The sequence below is a fragment of the Mustela putorius genome, unplaced genomic scaffold (assembly GCF_011764305.1).
Source record: "Mustela putorius furo isolate JIRA1106 unplaced genomic scaffold, ASM1176430v1.1 tig00003875_pilon_pilon_pilon, whole genome shotgun sequence".
NCBI classification, from domain to species: domain Eukaryota; kingdom Metazoa; phylum Chordata; class Mammalia; order Carnivora; family Mustelidae; genus Mustela; species Mustela putorius.
In genome coordinates, this window is record NW_025422026.1 from 2,057,126 (window position 1) to 2,076,644 (window position 19,519).

At 55.2% G+C, this 19,519-nt stretch overlaps 1 protein-coding gene across 2 annotated transcripts in view; it reads left to right on the forward strand.

Annotated features, from left to right (window-relative positions):
* The first annotated feature begins 2,750 nt into the window (after positions 1-2,750).
* Positions 2,751-19,519, forward strand: part of LOC101679606 (cell migration inducing hyaluronidase 1) — a 128,822-nt gene continuing 112,053 nt past the window's right edge. The window contains exon 1 of one of the 2 annotated variants that reach the window (XM_045067234.1): positions 2,751-3,002. The gene's annotated coding sequence lies outside the window, so the exon portion shown is untranslated. The remainder of the gene's footprint in view (positions 3,003-19,519) is intronic. The other variant, XM_045067233.1, reaches the window with a different exon arrangement.

The window sequence follows — 19,519 nt, forward strand, 5'->3', positions numbered from 1 at the left end:
GGGATGGGCTTTGCTGGTCAGCAGGTAGACGGCGGGTGGTGACCCCCGCTCTGAGGGGCAGGCTTGCGCCCCACCAGCCCACCGAGGATGCCAGACTTGGGCATTCGCGGGAGCCGTGAGTGCACAGGCCGTTCTGTCTGCAGGATGATCTGAGGGCTGCATCTCACGTCCATCTGGGGCAGGCAAGGCAGCAGAGGCCAAGAGCCGGCTTGGAGGAAGGGCAGGCTTTCTGGGCAGAGCAGCAGGGTTTCTTCTGTCTGGACACCCTCTCCGGGGATTCTGATAAGAACCAGAAAACCAACCCTGCCCTTCTGAAGCCACTGCTCTGTCTGCACCTGCAAAAGCCCACGCATCGAGGCAAGTCTGGGTAGGCACATCACCAGGACCAGCTGGCTGACACTGGGCCCCAGAGGGTCGCCTGGCGCATGGCATCCGTCACAGGCCCAGTGAGCGCCGATGGAGCTCCGTCCGAGTCTGATTTCTGACATGGGGAGTCTGTTTGCTGCCCATCAGCCTCACTTTCTCCCCAGGGCATTTGCCCAAGATAAAAAAAGCCGGATGCCGGAGGAATGTGCTGGGTATTTCTGCGCATCGAGAACACATGACTAAGTCATTCCCCGAGCCCATCACCCGACAAGGGTCTTTCTTTACTGTTTAGTGTCTCGGTGCCTGGGCAGCAGGTCGACTCTCTGCTGATGGGAGCGGGGGGAAATCTTCCCCGTAGCTCTTTGTGCTCCAAGCAAGGCTGATTCAAAGCTGACCTTTCTCTGTGTGGCCGGATGCTCAGCCTCCTCCTGGTGTTTGTGGGTCCTGGTGTCTGGGGTTCCTCCTTAAGAGAGGAAAGGAACCAGCAATTATGGTGTGGTGGGGAGGGGACATAGGTGGTTCCAGCTAAGCTTGCTGGAAAGGAGAGGGGGGCGAGGGGCGCTTGCCGTAGCATCCGGCTGGGTCTTTCAAGAAGTCAAGGAAGGGCTGAGGGTTCTAACTGAGCCCAGTGAGGGTCAAGACCAGCTCTCTGAGAAGGGCCTGGGGAGGAAGGCCGGCCTTCCTTAGTTTAGCCAAAGTATCAGGGCTCTGTCCCAGCTCCGAGCGCAGGAACAGGCTCCAGCAGCTTCTGCCTGACTGTCGCTCGGCAGTGGGTTGGTGCGGCTGGTGTGTGCCGGCTTACAGCGAGGGCCTTGCCTGCAGAGCTGGTTCTCACGGGGTGCTGGCTGGAAGGGAAAAGAGAAGCACACTCTGGGGGCTCCAGCTAGCCAGGGGGAGAGTTGAGTCATCAACTCCAAAAAAGCAGACCGGAGGGAGAACTTGTATCACAGCCCCCATCTTACAGACAACAAGCAGACAGAGACCCCGGGAAGGGCAGTGGGTGACACTGGTCCCCCAGCAAGTTAGTGGCAGAGAGGGGGGGGGAGGCAGGCTCCCTGCTGAGCAGAGAGCCCAATGAGGGGCTCGATCCCAGAACCCTGGGATCATGGCCTGAACCGAAGGCAGAGGCTTAACCCACTGAGCCACCCAGGCGCCCCTCACAGGCTTTCTACTTGCCCTGTTTCCTTAGGAAGGGGACAGTCTGCATCATACCTGTTTGCTCTGACCCTTGAGGACCTTGGTCTGTGCAGTTAGAAGGCCGTGGTAAGGACTATAGCTCACTGAGCACCTACTGTGTGCGGTGTATCTGTACTGTGGCCACCTCATTGAGCACCTACTGTGTGCGGTGTATCTGTACTGTGGCCACCTCATTGAGCACCTACTGTGTGCGGTGTATCTGTACTGTGGCCACCTCATTGAGCACCTACTGTGTGCGGTGTATCTGTACTGTGGCCACCTCATTGAGCACCTACTGTGTGCGGTGTATCTGTACTGTGGCCACCTCATTGAGCACCTACTGTGTGCGGTGTATCTGTACTGTGGCCACCTCATTGAGCACCTACTGTGTGCGGTGTATCAGTACTGTCGCCACCTCATTGAGCACCTACTGTGTGCGGTGTATCTGTACTGTGGCCACCTCACTGAGCACCTACTGTGTGCGGTGTATCTGTACTGTGGCCACCTCATTGAGCACCTACTGTGTGCGATGTATCTGTACTGTCGCCAACTCATTTCCACTGTCCCACCAGTTCCCGCCAGAAGCCTCATAGAACCCATTTCCCTGATGAGGACGCTGACCCCCAGAAGGGTAAGGCCTTTGTCTGCAGCCACATGACCTGGGGTGTCTGACCGGTTTCAAATGAAGTTTTCTTTGAACGTGTTGCCCTTAGACAAACACTGGGTTGCCTATGCCAGGATCTCTCCGAGGCCACTCTTTTCTATTAAGTTAAAACAAACAAACAAAAAAACCCCCAAAAACAAAAAAAACAACACCCCCCCCCCAGGATCCTGAGACTTAACAGCCCTGAGCCCCTTGTCGCGGTCACCTCGGCAGACGCAGGACTTTTCCCTCGGCCGCCGGTCCCCGGGAGCGGGGTCATACGCCCGCACGGCCCCCCAGCCCCTCGCGGCCAAGAACCCGCGGCCAAGAACCCGCGCCGGCAGCTCGCTGCGCCCTGGGCTCCAGCGCCCTCACCCGGCCGCGGCGCTCGGCTGTCCGCGCGCCCCGGCTCGGCGGGCTCGGGTCTGCGCCTCCCACAGCGGCCGCCAGAGCCCGCCCGGGGCCGGTCGGGCGAGGGGCGGTCGGCCGGGGGCGGGCGTCTGGGGCCCCGGGGAGGAGCCAGCCCGGCCCGCGCGGCGCCCACAGCCGCCAAGCGCTATAAAAGCCGCCGCTCGGGCGGCCGCCGGGAAGCGCGAGCCGAGCGCGGCGCGGGCCAGTGGGACCGGGTGGGCTCGAGAGGCCGGGGGCATCGGAGTAGAGCGCGGCCGCGCGCGGAACCCCAGGTCTTCAGACGAGCCGCCGCTCTGCCGCCCGCGTCCCCGGAGCTCACGGAGCCCGTCGCTGTGCCCCCGGACCGCCCGGGCCGCCGCGCTCCCCGCCCGCGGGACGTGCCGCCGTCTCGGCTCCCGACCGTGAGGTAAGAGGGCCCGGCCGGCGCGCCAGGCTGCCCGACTGCCCGAGCCTCGGTGGGGAAGGAAGGGCGCGGGGCCGCCGCCTCCACCGGCCACGGGCGAACGGTACCCGTCCTCGGCTTCTGGCGGTCTGTCCGCTCTGCTCCGCGGTCCGCCTCTGTCTGTCTGTCTGTCTGTCTGTCCGGGCGTCTGTTGATGGGCACACGCCCCTGTCACTGTCCTCTGGGAGGTTTCGCCGAGATCGTGCGATTTTTTGCAAGCAGCAGGTGCCGGGGGCGCCGGTGTTCCCGGAGCGCGTCCCGATCTGAGTGTGTGTGCGTGGCGGGGGGGCTGCTTTCCGTAGAGGCCCCCACTTCTCAGTGGCTGAGAAGTCTCGCGCTCGGGACTGTGGCTTGCGGACGAGGGACCGCTCTGAGGGTCAGGTCGTGGAGTCGCGGAGTCCCGCGGACGGAGAGCGGGCTCACACTGTGAGCCAGCGGGCGTGCGCCTGGCAACAGGTCCGCGCCCCGCTGCTCGGGCCTCGGCACCGGCTTCATTCTGGTTCCGCCTCCGCCTCCCGCTGCCTCCCGCTCCCGCACTCTCGGGAGCGCCCGGCTTCCAGCGTTGTGCCGGCGCGGGGCGCGCGGTGTGTGTGTGTGTGTGGGGGGGTGCAATTAAATGTTAAAAGACACCACGACCTCTGTTGATGTTTAGACTGAGTCTCCAAACCCGGCATTGCTGGGAGAGGGTTCCGTGGTGCCTGGCGAGGGACCTCGGCTCCCAGAAGGGTTAAATTAGGTTAAAGACCTGGCGGAGTGCGGAGTGCCAGCCAGGGCTGTGGCCAGGTCTCCAGCTCGCTGCTCGGGGAACGAGAGCCAGAGACCTCCTGGAACGGACCCGGAGGCACGCGTGTACTCTTGAGAAAGGAGCTCAGTGAGCCCGAGGTCGTCAGCCGCAGACTCTCAGCTCTCAGCGACCGCCGCCTGTCCCCAAGGGTCGAACACCACCACCGCCGTCCCAGGCGCGCCTCCAGCGGCCGGCTTTGAGGTCCTGAGTCTCGGTCGGCGCAGCCAACGTTGCCCACAGGTGAGAACTCTCTTTTGAAAGTAATCTTTTGATGTATGAGCCAGTGCCTGGCTGCAGCCCCAGCCCCGGAGACGGTGAACCTGGGAGCGAGCCTCTCCATTCCGGCGGTCTGGAGAGCGCCCGGGGGGCTGGAAGCCGGCGGCTTTGCGTGCCCAGGCGCGGCGCCACCATGGACAGCTCCCAGCCACTTCCTCCACTCCGGGTCTGCGGCCCTGGGTCTCCTGCATTCCAGACTCCAGGTGTTGGGGCGCAGGACAGAAGGAGAGGGACAGCTAGTTTTTGAAAGCCCGTTGCAGACTGTCCCAAGGTCACATGAACCTCTCAGGAGAATAAAGGAGGCTGTGGTTGGTGACTGGGTCCTAGGCCGACTTGCAGCTGAGCTCAGAACAGGATCTCTGGCGTGGTGTGTGGCGGGAGGGGGTCCCCGGCTTTGCTGTAACACCGTGAGCCCCTTCAGAAGTGTTCTAATGTGTGACTCCTGAGCATCTGACCGAGGCAGTGAGATCAGGCCAGACCTAATTAGGGACTGCTCGGACTGCTTCTCCGTACAGAGCATGAGCCATGCTACCTTTTATCAGATTATTTGGTAAATTTGGTGGTGGGAAGAGATAATAGTTTCAGAGTCACAGAGACAGGATGGAGAAGAATCCAATAGAACAAGTTATCGATAATGTGTTTGGATTCATTTGCAAAAACACCTATGTTGTTTTCTGATTCTAATCGCCTTCTCCACGGTGTGGAACACTCTTATAGAAGCTCCCAAAGGTTCCTCTTGGGCCCAGTTGATGCTTTTTCAAGTTGGTTGCTTGGAAACAGGGAGGCGAGAACCTGTAGGGGTTTCTCTATGCACATCTCCTTTAGCCCTCTGTGCTCATACAGAAGTGTGTATCTTCCTCTGTTTTAAAATGTCTAAGGTCTGATTCTGGGTGTGACTGCTGGAGGTCCTTGGGAGTGGAAACAATCAAGCATCTTCTTTTTTGAGACAGCACGTGTGTGTAGAAGTCACTAGAGCATGGTGCCTGTTCCTTATACCTTAGGAGCACACGCTCTCCTGGCAGAGTTGTTAATGAGAACTAAAGTGGCCCAATATAAAGCACTTAGCTCCTCGCTGAGCACGCAGAATGCTCTTAAAATGGAAGCCATTACAGGTATTTGTAACAGATAGCTGTGCGTTTCTTTTGAAGCTCAGCCGTCCACTTACCAGCAACTGCTTGACAGGGACTCCGTCTCCTGCTCCATGTCCTTGTTGGAGAACCTGTGGATGGAAGTCGGACACTGCTGAAGCCGACCACCGCGTTAACAGAAACGGTGTTCAGAGATACATGAGAGCATCTGGGGGAGACAAATTGGGCCCCTGTGTTTCTCACCTGCCGCACTTGGAAGAAAGATAAAGTAAGTTGTTTTCAAAATATTATCATCGCCCTCCAGATTTGAGGATTAATTCTCCCTGAGCCTTCTCTCAAAAGAAGGCAGGCTCTTCCGAAAGCCCTCCTAGTCTTGCTGGGGGAGGGAAAGGATCTTTCTTGGGTATGGATGGGGAATGGCTCCATGGTCCCCTTTCCTGGGTTGCTGCAAGCTGGATGGAGGGTTTGCTGTGTGGGGCAGCACCTTGTGGGGTCCTTGCCATGTAGGAAGCCACACAGCCATTCACGGGGAAGCCCAGCTTGGCTGTGACGTCCTGACTAGGACACAGCTCTGCCTGGAGCGCTGGCCACTTCCTTGGTCCCAACTGGACTGGAAGATTCCCTCCAGCTCTGCATTTTGGGGTTCTGTCTGGTGAAAATCACTAATACCATGCTGTTTGGATAATGGAATTATAATGCGCCTAATCTCACACTTGGAATTTTTTTTCCTCAAAAAAGTGTGGATGTGCACGTGGGCGTGTGTTTCCGCCCGTTTCACATTCTAGTGGTTTTATATTTTTTCATCTATTTTTTTTTTTCTCCTTAGTAGATAAGAAGTCATCTTAGCTCCCTCCATCTCAAAGGCGTGGAAGTCAAGGATGCCGTACAGACGCTGAGAATCTTCCCGTGAGTGGTGGTGTGAATGGAGCAGGAGGCTGGACCCTGGCTGAACTTGAAGCCCTGGCTCTCTCCCCCGGACTTCACCCAGGACATGCCGCTGTCTGGTAGGAACACAACTGACCTCCAGAGCACTGCTGGGGTCAGGGCAAGTGAGGGGAGAGCCTGGCACAGGAGCTAGCAGGGGGCCGTCTGCAGGCCCCAGGGCAGCGGCGTCTGGGTCTCTGGCACGAGTGGCGATCAGGGGAGGGACAGCAGAACGAGAGGGGAGCGTTCAGTTATGCTCAGCCTTCTGGGAACCCCGCCGCTGGAGTGACCCCCCCATAGCTCTCAGCAGAGCCGCAGGCATTGTAGAAGAAACGCATTTGTAGTTCTAGCTCCAGAGAGAAATGCAAGTGTGTGGGATGGGTTCTTATGAGGAATGGAGTCATGTGTGTGGGCTGCTTCCGTAAGACCCCATATCCGTGAGGGCTTATCTGGCAACATCGTTCTTTCCACACAACGGCAGATGCCCAGAGACCCGATCTCGTCTGTGTAATGCATCGGTTGTCTCCTAGTGCTGGGTTTTTCCTGTTGTGTGGACGGTGGAAGGATTGTGTATCTTGCTCTCTTATATCTGGTCAGGTTAGGAGGAGTTAGGAGTGGCTGTGGGTACAGAAGGACGCGTCTCAGTGCTGAGTGTCTTCTCGACCAGTCTCCCTTGGGCCCCGAGCCTCCTTTCCCGAGAGCCTGGCACGTGGAAACGTGGTGGAACTGGGCAGGCCTCGCGTGGCTACGGCAGTGACTCAGATCACGACCTGTACCTCTGTCCTCCCCTCTCTGGTTGTTTTCTCTGCCTCTTTCCCTGGCCTCTGTCTCCTCTCGTGCCAGGCTTTGTTCAAACTTGGCTCTTCAGAAGGGAGGCTGCCTGCTGAGAAATGTCATCAAATATACATTTGCTTTCTGCTCAGTTCCCTCCGTGCCAGGAAACACACTTCCCCACCCAGAGAGAGAGGAGCTGCCCCTCTCCCCTTCCCCTGATGCTTTCAAGGGCCCCTCTCCAGGCTCAGTGTGGCTCCAAGCACACAGGTCCAGCCTCCCCTTCCCAGCCCCTGAGAGTGGCTGAACCCTGGGGAGCACAGCGGCCACCCCTGCCCCCTGGGACTCTGTGGGAGGAGGTTTCTCTCTCTCCAGCCCCGACAGTCTGGCTCCTGCATCGGGAAACTGCTGAGGTGTTATCTTTGAATCTCCTGCAAGGACAGACACGTGACGGATTTAGCTATAACTTGGGTTTAAAGTGCTTTGACCAGACAACTGCCTTTGAAAGCCTGTGTGCTTCTCTCAGCTGTCCGTGTCCAAGAGCTTAGCCGTTAGGCATTTTGTGTTATGGGGAAGGCGAGTCGAGAAGCGGGTCCCTCTGTGGTGTAAAGGATCCCGGCCAGACTACTTACTGCCTCTCCTGATCGTGGACGTCGCAGTGGGGATGCCCGGGGAGCCTGCTGCACTGTTTGGGCCTGTCTAGGGACAGGAACTCCTGCTGAGGGCTCTGAGGCCTGAGCCCAGGACTGAACAAGAGGCAGTGGCCAGTGCCCCCTTGAGTAGATTTGAATATGCAAATGTATGGGGGGGGAATCGTGTTAAGACGCAAGCTCTGATTGGCCGGGTGGTGGGGCGGGGTGGGCCCGAGGGTCTGTATCTCCAACCAGCAACCAGGAGATGCTGCAGGTCCACTGAGGCCTTGGGAGGTGCTGGTGACTATAACCTAGCTCTGCTCTTTCTGGTGGGTTTTAAGTCCATTTCTGGTGTCTGTCTGAGTGCATGCGGTCCAGCTGGCCTGTGTCCTCCTAATGACCTTATGATGACCCTTCAAATTCTTGGAGGTAATTATTGTTGCTCGCAAACTGTCTTATCAGTAGACTAAATATCGTGAACCCCTTTGAGTCCCCCTTTTCCCTGTCCTAATAAATTTTCCAGCTGTCTGAACCGAGTTACTTTTAAGTGCAAGACCATTGTGCAAATGGCAATTTATCTCTGCCTGGCAGAGGCATCTGAATGTGATTTTGTGGGTATTAAGAGATCACTTGGGGAGTCTCATCTCACTCGGGTTCCAGACACAGAGAATGCTTGTTTACATTTAGACAACTTGACTTGACTCAGAGGATCACAGCTTTTTTTTTTTTTGAACCTAAAAATGAAACGCAAACCTCCGTTATCTTCCTCAGCCCCCCTCCCTATAGCATTCCCGCGGGCATGAGCATCGCAGATGCCGGACGGTCAGCCCAAGACGGAGCTGTGCAGTTGTGTTCTGTCCGTCCACTGCGTCTGGAGGCAGAAAAAAACGGAGTACAATGTCTCCATCACCTTGCACGTGCAGGGGCCATGTTAGCCCCCGGGAAGGGGCGGGGGGCAGGATTAAAGACACTGTCTGCACCCTCCAGAGCTAACGGTCTAGCTGGGGGAACAAGCCACCCCGTTGGGAAGCTACCACACAGTGTGATGGGGGCTGTGGTGTGTGGGTCGCGAGGAGTGGTGGGTGGCGACTGGTGGGGAACAGCTGGAGCCAAAAACGTCCTGGGAAGCTTTGCTGGGAAGGGGGCATATGGTGCTTCTGGAAGGATTAGCAGGAGTTGATAGGCATTTTCCCAGGAGGCAAAGGTGGGATTCGGGGCGTGGAGGTCAGACCGGGATGCCCACGGAGAAAGGGCCACAGGGAAAGATCCAGAAGCACAGGCAGGCTTACACCTCTTACCTCCTGTGTCCTTCCACACGTGCGAAGCTCCTTACGGCCCATGTGCTTCTGTTCCCTTCCCCGCCCAGACCTCGGGCGATACCTGGCAGAAGACAGAGTCTTTCTAAGCAGCTGGTGCCTTTAGTCTCGTAGCCTCCTGATTTTAAATTAATCATAATTTTTTTTCCCCAACAAAATCTTAATAAATCTCATTTACAATCCAGATAAAAAATGCCCGTGGCTGAGAGTAGGTTTTTAATCTTGAGGTCCCCGAGGGGTTCCACAGAGCTCTGTGGGTTCCAAGGAGCCCAGTTTGAAAACCTCTGTCTTCAGATCCTTTTCATTTTGCTTTTGGCGGTCATACCCATAGTGTCAGCTTCGTATTAGAGTGGTTTGTCTTGCTGTGTCTTCTTCATCTTTTGGATGTCTTGCTGGGTTTTGTGTCAACACTTTTCAGTGAAATGAAGCCAGAATTACCCCGTGTGTGACTCTCTAACAGATGTGGGGCGTGTGGGTTACCAGAGGCGAGGATCTGTGACAGATGCTGGCTCAGGAGACTCAAGCTGTAGCTAGCAAGCAGGGAGAGGCATGAGCTTCTTGCAAAAATAAAAGGGGGGGGGCTTTTTATTTCCAACCTTGTCTATTCATCTATTCTCCGAGGAGTCCTCAGATCCTAGAAAAGCAGGCAAGAAGGAAACATAGCTCCTTTCCAGGGTCTAAGACTCGACACATTGTAACCAGGATCTTCCCTCTTTTCTCACTGATGTAAAGTAGACACATTTGAATTTGGGAAGTTTCTGAAGGTGGGGTTCGAGCAGGGACACTAAGTCAGAAGTATAAAAAGGGAAAAGCGCACTGGTCCCAGGTGAGCTGGAAGGTTCCAGTTCAGGCTGAGGCTCCTGCTTGCCGCTCCCAGAGCTCCTCTGCGGGAGGCAATCCATGCTCTGAAAGTGACCACACCCAGAGAGAGCCCTGTCCTCACCAACGGGCGGTCCTTGTCCTTAGAAAGGGATCTGAAGAAACCCTTCTGGGTGCGGACCCAGCTCTAGAACGAAGACCACATGACTGATTTAAGGTGATCAAAGTGACCCACGGTCAGTCTGGAGAACTTGGAGGAACCCCATCTCTGTGAGGAGCCTCAGCAGGGGAGCGTGGCGGGTGGCATTTCCCTCCAGGAGTCGGGGGTATCCGACAATCCAGGCAGTGTGAGGGAGAGCTGCCGTGCTGGTGGGTGACCAGCAGCCTCACCATCTGGGGGCAGCTGGTCGCACGTCCAAAGCAGTCTTTGCTTCAGACCATGTCACCCTAGACTCTGGAACACCCTGAACTTGGACTTGACTCCCAAACCACAGGGATTCAGCCTGTCCCGGCTTGCTAAGGCTGGACGTAGGCTGGCTCCTGTGTTGCCCTGAATTTTGGGCACAGGTGACCAAAGATCCTGGTTCCCTAGATCCCATGGAACTATCTGGGGGTGGCTGGTGGTGATCCTGAGCTGTCCCCTGAATGTGGAGGCCACGCCTGGCTCTCCCTGCTCCCAGGGTGGCAGTGGTGTCTGCTGGTGAGCCATGAGAGCCCTCCTGCCGAGGGTACGGAGTGGAGCAGGATAGCACCTTGGTGTGCATCCAGCTCCTAGTCCAATGCTCCGCTCACCTGCCTTCTTTCCAGGGCTCTGGTCCTTGTTGTGAGCCAGGGGAGGGGGCGGCACCGAGTCCCAGCACTGAGTCCCAGCTCGGTCCCCTAGAATCTCCCAATCCCGGGGCCCCAGAGCCTCCTGGGCTGCGGGCTGGTGTGCAAAGCTTTCTTCTTCCTGTAAAGAATAACAGGACTGAGCCTCAAGAGGAGTGAGTAAAGGAACAGATTTGGGCAAAACATGAAAAAAAATGTTTTGAAGCAAACTGGTGGTTTTAGGAGCCGCGGATTTCAAAGCTGACTGTGTTACAAGTGCTGAGTAATTCACTCGTATGCTAATTTTCCAAAGCTTTGGGTGCAGGAAAACCTCAAACATGGTGGCTAAGTACTTTTCCTTTCCTTTAAAAATTGTGTTTATTTTCGGACGAACTTAATCCATATGTTTCAGATCCATTTCCGCATTACTCAGCAAAAGCTTGTTTTTCACCGACACAGCCGAGCCGTGAGCGTGCGTTCCTCCTGTTTGCTCTCCCGCAGCCGCCCCACACCTCCCCCAGCTGGGGCTCCCGGCTGTGCAGCTCCACGGCCTTTTAGGACACACAAGTAAATACAGGCCCTGGAAGCAAAAGGAAAAAGTATTTAAAATGGTGCTATTTGTTCACTATGGATTCTCTGCAGGAGTTTCGATTTTGGAAATGGGGCATCACATAGTCTTGATACTAATGACGGAGTCCTGGTGCTCCTGTAAATTCTGCAGCCCGGCCGCAGCCTCACCCCTGGGGAACAGTGTGTGGGCTCACTCGGGCGGCGATGAGCTGCTCCCCAGACGTCCAGGGGCACTTGAAGCCCGTCTCTCCTCTTCCCTTGCTTCCTTTTGCTTTTAGAGAGGGAAGGAGTTGTGAGGCCCCATACTGGAATGTTTTCCAGATTCTGCGGGCTGATGTGTCACTGTGTCTGTGACTTCTTCAGAAGCAACTGAGTTCATCAAATTTCTCAATTCAATTTCTGGTAGCCAAAGAGAAAGCAGCTGTCGGATTTTGGCTTTGCAGGAATCTCTTCTCATTTACATTTTACATAATTTTTTTTTTTTTAAATAAGAAGGCACAGCAGTCTCCGTGGTGTGTGTCTGGTTCCTCGCTTTGAAGAGACTCGGGGTTTCCTCCGACCGCATCATTGTGGGGTGTGTGTGTGTACACGAGCCCGGTGGCTGGGCGAGAGCTCGGATCTGTTTTAAATTTTGAGATCATTGGGTAATGTTGTCACACACGCTAACATGCAAACATCTCCCGGGATTTTCTGACAATGACCATGTAGTGAATTTCATTTTTACTTTGAACATCCCCACATATAGTTCCTTTAAATAAGAAGCTATTTTTAACATGGGGGAAAAAAAAAAGATGATGCTTTGATTGATTCTTGCTTGCTAAGCACACACGTGAGTCTGTGCTCTGCCGGGCCATTCGGGGACGCCTGCTGTCACAGGTCAAGGGAACAGAGCGGGGCAGAGTCCCAGAACAGTGAGTATCGGGTTTGCACACAGCCCCGGGGCGCAGGAGGCTGGGATCTCCCTCCCTGACATACAAAAGGCCTCATCTCTGTACAAGAGAGAGATGTCTCTTCATTGGGGACGACCCCCTGGGCTCACACGCACAGACTTTCTCATTCTGCGTACTCCCAGAGTCCAGCATGTAGGCAGGCACAAAGCCTTTCTTAACTCCAGGAGCTCGTGAGTCCCGCATCTGAGCCCCGGCCCCCAAGTGCATACATTTCTCAAAGGAACTGGTTTGCTGGGAGTCCTTGTGTTTTCTGCTCTGGGCTCTGAAGGAACCCAGAGTCCCACCAGTCACCTTCTCCAGGTCTGTCCTGTGCCAATCCTCTCCTTTTTCTCATTATTGTTATGGATTCCCAGTGCTTATCGAAAGCTTCCCAAGTTCAGGTCTTGTGTGATCACTGAATCCTCCTGAGAGCTCTGAGCAAGGTGTTGGATGGAGAAGTCTCTGTGGCGTCCATACGAGGTCACCCAGGGGCCTTGACCGATGGTGCCATCCTTGAGGACATTAGCAGGTGATGGGGCTGGAACTGAGACCCGGCTCTGTGTGGGTCCAGATGCCTGTGCTCTAATGATGCCCAGTGTTGCTTCAGTGTTCAAGCTGGAGAAAGCAGGTTTGTGGGAATAGTACAATTCACAGTAGAGCAGTTGGAGGGCAGTTTCCATCCCGAAGTGCTCGCTGCTGATCGGACGGTGGGGATTCGGGGACGGGTCCACGGCCCCTCCCTGTGCTGGAGAAGCTCACAGTTGAGGGGGGAGACAGACAGACAGACAGACAGATACTCAGCAGCCCACAGTCCATGCTGGAAGCAAGGTGTGACCTGGGGAAGTAGACCAGCAGGCAAGACTCCTGGACAGAGGAGGTGGTGGTTGGTTCTGGAAGGAGAGTGCAGTCTGCTGACCAGACCAAGAAGGGCTATGAAGGAAGGAGTTGTCTGAACTAAGTTCAGAGAATCCAGGAACCAGGATCCTGGGGAGGTGGGGGGAGGCAGCTTGCCAGCCTGAGCTGCGGCAAAGATGGTGCAAGGGTTGAGGGGTACGGGGACAAGATTTTCGTGAGAGGCTCACCTTTGGCCTGGAGACAGCAGTCCCTGCGGAGGACGCTGGTCTGGGTCAAGTTCTAGAGAAGCGTTACTGGTTGAACCCGATTGTCTGAATGCTGTCTGGTGTGGGACCTTCCTCATCCCCTCCCTTCTCCGCACTGCGTTTGTAATCAGACGTTCCGGGAATTTCAGGGAACAAAATCCACCCATGAATGGCCCCTGAGGGTCACCTGTGTGCCCGGAGCTGGACTTGGCCCTAGAGCAAACGCAGGGGTGCCCGTCGAGGGGCCAGAGGGGAGAGGGGCCACTGAGGCCTGGGGCTCTGCCCCTGAACCGCAGTGTGGGTCTCGGTTCTGATCACCACAACCGCCGAGATGGCTCTACCCAGAAGAGCACAGAGGGACGCACAGGAGGCGTTTGAGGAAAAATTCCCGTAGATTTTGCTGACTCCAAAGTAAGCAGTTTCCCACAGTCCTTCCTCATCATTTTTAAAGGCTTCCTAGTTTGTATTTTCTTGGGTGTATAGACTAGGAGAGCTGGCAGAAAGAACCGGAAACAGACATGGGCTCTGGAACCCCGCAGACCTGGCCGCAAGTCTGCCTCCCCCACTGTTTTGCTGTGTGACTTTGGCCAAGTTCCTCCACCCCTCTGTGCCGTGGTTGTTTACCTGTCCCCTAAAATGGGGTGATTGTTCATTTTCTGGAGAGGAGCACACGGCCCCTGATCATGTAACCTACGGCAGACTCCTTAGAGCCGCGACCCGGTTCCTACTAGGGGTACAAACCGCGTGTCTTGCATTTGTTCCCACACTCAGTCGAGTCAGCAGACATTCCAAGGGAGAAGGGGAAACCGGGACTTCTGGGCGAGTCTGCGAACTTCAGACCGTTGTCAGCCTCTCGCCACCGCTGCCCTCGGAAGGGCCCGGAGGCTCGCGGAGTGGGAGGCCGCGCCGTGGAGTATGCCACCTCCACGTGTCCTGGGAGTGGGAACGGGTCCACTTGCCCACGCTGCATCTCCAGGACTGAGCTGGTGCCTGGCACTCGTTCCTGAGCAAATACTGTTTGGAAGAAGAGGTTCCCACGCACGTCCCCTTCCCTCTGCCCGGAGATGTGGTCTCCGAATACCCACTCCCACGCCCCGTACTGCAGGCCCACAGTGAGAACGGCCGTTATTCCGTCTGCCTTGTATGGATGCGGACACGGAGGGATGGCGTGGCCTGTCAGGGTCACACAGCGCGGGCCCCATGGGGCTTCCGAAGGAGCTGACTCCCTCCCCAGCCCGAACCCCCAGGGCTGTGCTGCAGGGCTGCTGATGGGAAGCAGAATAGGGACACGGGTTAAAAATCTGTTCTCACTTCCAGTGAAAACGCGAAGTGTAAAGATGTCAGAAGCAGATTTCCCAGAGTCTCTGTGCCTTGGCTCAGGGCATCCCACTGGAAGGAATCATGGGTGTCACAGTGCAGAGGGTCATGTGGGTTGGGGACAGGGCCCTATGACCAGAATGTCTGCAGGGCATGAGCTCCTGGCCCATCCTGGCCGTGCAGCCTGGAAGACCAGTGTGCCCTTGTGGAGGATGGTGTTCCACTCCTATTCTCCAAACTTTGGGGCCACCGGGAGGCCTATCATTGGCTCAGGTTGTGCGGGCCGATATCTGAAAAGCTGCTTATCTGCCTTTCTCCTGGACGTCTCCCTCTGTTGCCAGCACCCCTGACGAGGCTTTAGCCATGGGGGTTTTCTCTGACCCCCCACAAAAGGCAGCTGTTCTGCACTCCCACAGACAGGACGTCCCACGAGATGAGAACAATTTATCAATTTACCGATTACAGTTTTAAAAACTAAGCTTAGAAGAATATTTTCTCAAATGGTTTCTCAGAAGCAACACTTCCTTGGGCTGCTCATCGGCCTTCTGAGGTCAGCTGTGTTTGGGACAAGCTGGGTTCAACAACACCGATGCGCTCTTATCCCTGTAGCCCTCCTCAGGGCCTTTATAAGCCAGCGCACAAGAGGGGAGCAGAGTCATCAGTGCTGCCCAAGCACCTCTGTCAGCCACGCCCCCTGCTTCCGGATGTCCGGGTTGTGGGCACCGTCAGAGGCCTCAGGCCAATTCCGGAGCCATGGGCTGGGGTGAGAAGGACACTAAGTATAGCTGGGCGCGTCCCGCCAGAACCTTACGTGGTATTCCTTGCAGTTCCACGTCTAGCAGCAGCATCTCTGATTTGGGGCAGAATGCTCGTGTCAGATCTTGGTTACCTTTGTCCCGTTGTGTTCTGGCCACCATGTTACTGCGTGTGAGCTGGTTCGGGGCAGGTGCTGTCCCCTGGAGTCAGAGACCCTTAGGCATTTCACCTTCGCTCTCCTGCGCCGTGACTTATCTCCCGTTTCCCCGCCGAGGGCCTGGGGAGAGCGCTGTAGCTCATCGTCCCGCGGAGACCTCAGTCAGAAGCGGATCCCTCTTCCCGTCTTGCACGAAATAAGGACGAGTTTGCAAACGTGTCCTTTCTACGCCCCTTGCTTTTTTAAAAAGCAATTTACTTTTAAATGCTGTGGCGTCGTAAGTGGTTATCTCTCCCTGAGGATAAGGTACAAAGTCGCTTCTGTCCCATTTTGCAATTTGCTGTTGCACTTCCACATGGTTTATGCCAGAAATAGTTCCATAAAGAGATTAGCAAGGATTTTCAGTGGAGATTTGGGCTCACCTCTTTTTGCCAATGGCACCGGGAATGGTAGAGCGTGCGATTAGTGGATGGGATGGCAGCCAAATTCGGGGCCACTAATGCATGCCCTCGCTGGGTCCCCTTTCCTCCTGGATGTCTCTATTGGAGACCCTGAAACCCCAGAAGTACGTGGAAGGAGTCTGCCAGGAAACGAATGAGCCAAGGTATTCTGGGCGAAATGTTATCACGAGACTTTGGTACATGCTCTGTGTCCCACATATGTGTGCAATGAGCCACGATGCATTCATCAGTCTGAGCCATTTACTGAAAAGATGCAGGGGCTTGAAGCTTTGAGTCAGCAGCAGGTGAATTGCTAAAGGCAGGAGCTGTTGCCATTTCATTTAGCAAACACCCCCCGAGCAGCCAGCCCACACCGGACACAAAACACACACAACCCCATCATTCATTCTCCTACCCGACAACCTGAGGTCGGGACAGCCATGTCAGCAAATGGGAAGAATACGGTGGCATTCGGTGTCTGTAAGCTGTGTGGACGGGGGAGAAAAGTGAGAACTCCGGTATTTCCCGGGGAACTTCCTGCTTGATTTGAACCCTGCAAATCATCCCGAGAAATTGTGTGTTAGCAGAGAGAAGGGCCCTTTGGGCAAAGGGAGATCACTTAATCCGGGCCATTAGAGGATCTCCCAGCAGCTCAGCCTGGCCAGAGTGGACAGACAAAGCCACGCATGGTGAGATAGAGATTTTGAAGAAGAGGTGCCCGAACAAGTCTAGTAAAGACAAGGCCTGATGAGAACCCAGTGGCTCCCTGTGGCCCAAGGGTAGTGAGATTGGCTGGGGCTACTTGAAGTTGCTGAGGACAGCAGCCTGTCGTTGTCAGGAGCCGAGCTGTGCGGGTGATTGCGGACCCGATGATTATTGACAGGGTATGAGGTCTGTTAGAATGCAGCCCGAGATGGCTATACATTCCCTGCATGAAGCAGCTCTCACTGCTCAGTGCTGCCAGTACCATGGGGACACCCATGATGTCCTGGGTGTGTGATATGCATGTTTTGTAAGTAATACACCTGTGTAACTATATTTCTTTACCCCTTGAAAAGTAAAAAAGAGAAAAAAAAATACCACAGTCCCACCCCTTTAGACAGTCACTGTAAGAATCTTGGTGAAAATCTTTCCAGTTTTTAAATTTGTTTTTTACCATTGTATGTGTGATTATGTACCAATGATAGAGTTTTATCTCTCACAGAAGCAAGTCGAGTTTTCACCTCTGTTCCGACCACCGTCATTTTAATTCCTATAAGAGGATATCCAGCTCATTTCTAAAATTTTTACTCTTAAATAAAAAATTATCACTTTCATGTAGATGTTTTCCCCAACATTTGAGCAATTTCCAGCAGAAACATTCCAGAAGCTGGACTTCCGTGGGTTGCGGTATATGGACACTTCTGTAGTCCTTTATCTTCTAGAGATTGATCCCAATTAATATGACCACCTGCACTTTTACCAGCAGTAAATCATTATGAAAACTTCAAAGATCATTTTTATAGGTGAAATGCTTGTGTTTCTCTGCTTGTTGGTGATGTCCAAGACCGTCCCTTTGTCTGCCTCCTAAGTCATTTGTCTCTTTTGGGAACTGTCTGTTCATATCATGCCCATGCAGCAGGGAGCCCTTCTTTTTATCAATGTCCCTGAGCGCTTTACAAATCTGTGCAGGTCTTGTTCCCTGTCTTTTTGGTCATTTAGTCAAATGCATGAAATATTGCCATATAGTCCGACTTGTGTAGCCCATTTGCCTCTTGGTTCCTTCTTTCAAAAGGCAGTTGGAGGGTTCTCTGCAGCTCCTGTGGATGGTCTTGAAGCCCCTCCACTTGCCTGGCCTTTAATTCGGTGCCTGATGCACATAGAGGCTCTCTCGATTGTCCCCACCGCTGACCACCCTGATGTCCAGACATTGTATATTGAATAAGCTTTCCTCTAGCCATTGGTTTGTGCTGCCGGTAAAGCTCAGTGGGTCCGGTTACCAGTGTGGAAGATGATGGAAATGTGATAAAGCTGGCATGGCAGGAATTCAGCCAGACGCTTATCTGGCCATCTGGGCGGACTTCAAAGACCCTTCTTTGTGGACTGGGCCTGGCTGTGTCTCCAAGGCCCCGCAGAGCCAGAGACCTTGGCCAAACCAGATCAGCCCGGCGGCACGCTGGGCCACCAGCCGCCGTGCGAGCTGTGGATGCAGCCCTGGGTGGGGAGGGGCTTGCTTGTTCTTCCCTGAAGACGCACGCGAGTCCAGGCCTGACGGAGACCGCCCTCGGGGGCTCCCACTCGTGGTCCAGACTAGGGAGGCCCGGTCCAGGGGGGTTACAATTCCCAGTGTCAGGTGCGGGCTCTCCCAACAAATGGGCGTTTATGCGAAGTCTTGTTCAGGAAGAGTGTAAGGAGATCGTTCAGAGCCCGTGCTGAAGGCGTAGCTGAACTCATACCCCACCCTCTGTGTTCCCAGAAGCCTCTGTCGCTGCAGACCCCGTGAGCCGTGTGGTGCGGGGAGGCCGAATGGCCCTTCCGCTCTGCCGGGGCTGCCGGCTGGGGCTGCTGGAGGAGCAGGGCTCCCGTTTCCTTCACTCATAGATCCCAGGGTCCTGTTGCAGGATCTGGCCCCGTCCCTGTGTGCTGTCTCTGTGGAACGAATGGGCGACTGAGTCAGGGTTGAACAGTCATGGCTTGTCCACTTCTTCCCACAGGAGAGAGTGTCACGTTGCTCGTAGCCTTGCCTTTTATTTTTTAAAATCTCAAAAAAAATTATAAATAGCTTTTTCTCCTCCTCCTCTTCCTCCTCCTTTTTTTAAAGTAGACTCCGCACCCAGTGTGGGGCTGGAACGCACAAGCCCGACAGAGGTCTGAGTCGCATGTTCCCCGGCCTCAGCCGGCCGGGTGCCCCTTGCCGGCTCCTTTTAAACCGCTCCTGTTTCTCGTTACTAAAATCCTGGGAAAAGCTTGACTTCAGTATCTGCTTACTCTGGGAGTTCTTCCTCATTCCAAGCCCTCGTGTTCATCAAGTACGTGTTCGCGTCCTGTGCTTGAGCCGTCTTCACAAACCACTGCTTCAAAAAACCTTCCCGTGCATCAGAGCCTCGGAGGAAATTCGCATTCCGAAAAGATTTGCGAGGAAGTCGACATTTCTGCGGCTTCTGGTCGTATGTGAAGTATTTCCGCCTTTGGCGTGGAACAAAAAGCATTGCGCCTCCCCCTTCTTTTAACGCTCCAAGAATCTGTTACAAGGTAAAGCGGTTAGCCGAGAGGTTTGGGGGGCGCGGGGGAAGCCGCTCAGCCTGGCGCATGGGGCCGGCCGGGGCGGAGCCGCACCTGTCTCTCCTGCTTCTTGTCCACCTGCGTCTCTCCGTCGTGTCCCCTGGTTGGTGTCCCGCTCGCCCCACACGGCTCCTCACCGTCTCCCTGTTGCACATCCTCTCTTCTCTGCCCAAATATCCAGCAAATGCCCCAAATTCACCCTTCCCGACCGCGTGCAGGCATCACCTCCCTCCCTCCTCTCCGTGAAGAGTCCTCTGGCCTTCCTCCTCCAGCGGGTCAGGAAGCTGGTGCTGGGTAACGAAGCACCCCCGAGCCAGTGGCTTTCCGTAGAAACCTTGAACTCTTGTTGGCGGGTGGGCCGGCCAGCTCCGCGGGTCAGCAGGGGTTTGGCTGACGCTGTTGTGCTCCTGAGTCCACCTTCGGTGGCAGAATGGCTGGAGGTCACTGTACAGGTGTCCCCGCCCGCATGGTTGGCACTGGCTGACTTTCTACTGAGGCTGAGAGTGACTCCCAGTGACTCTCAGCATCCAGTCG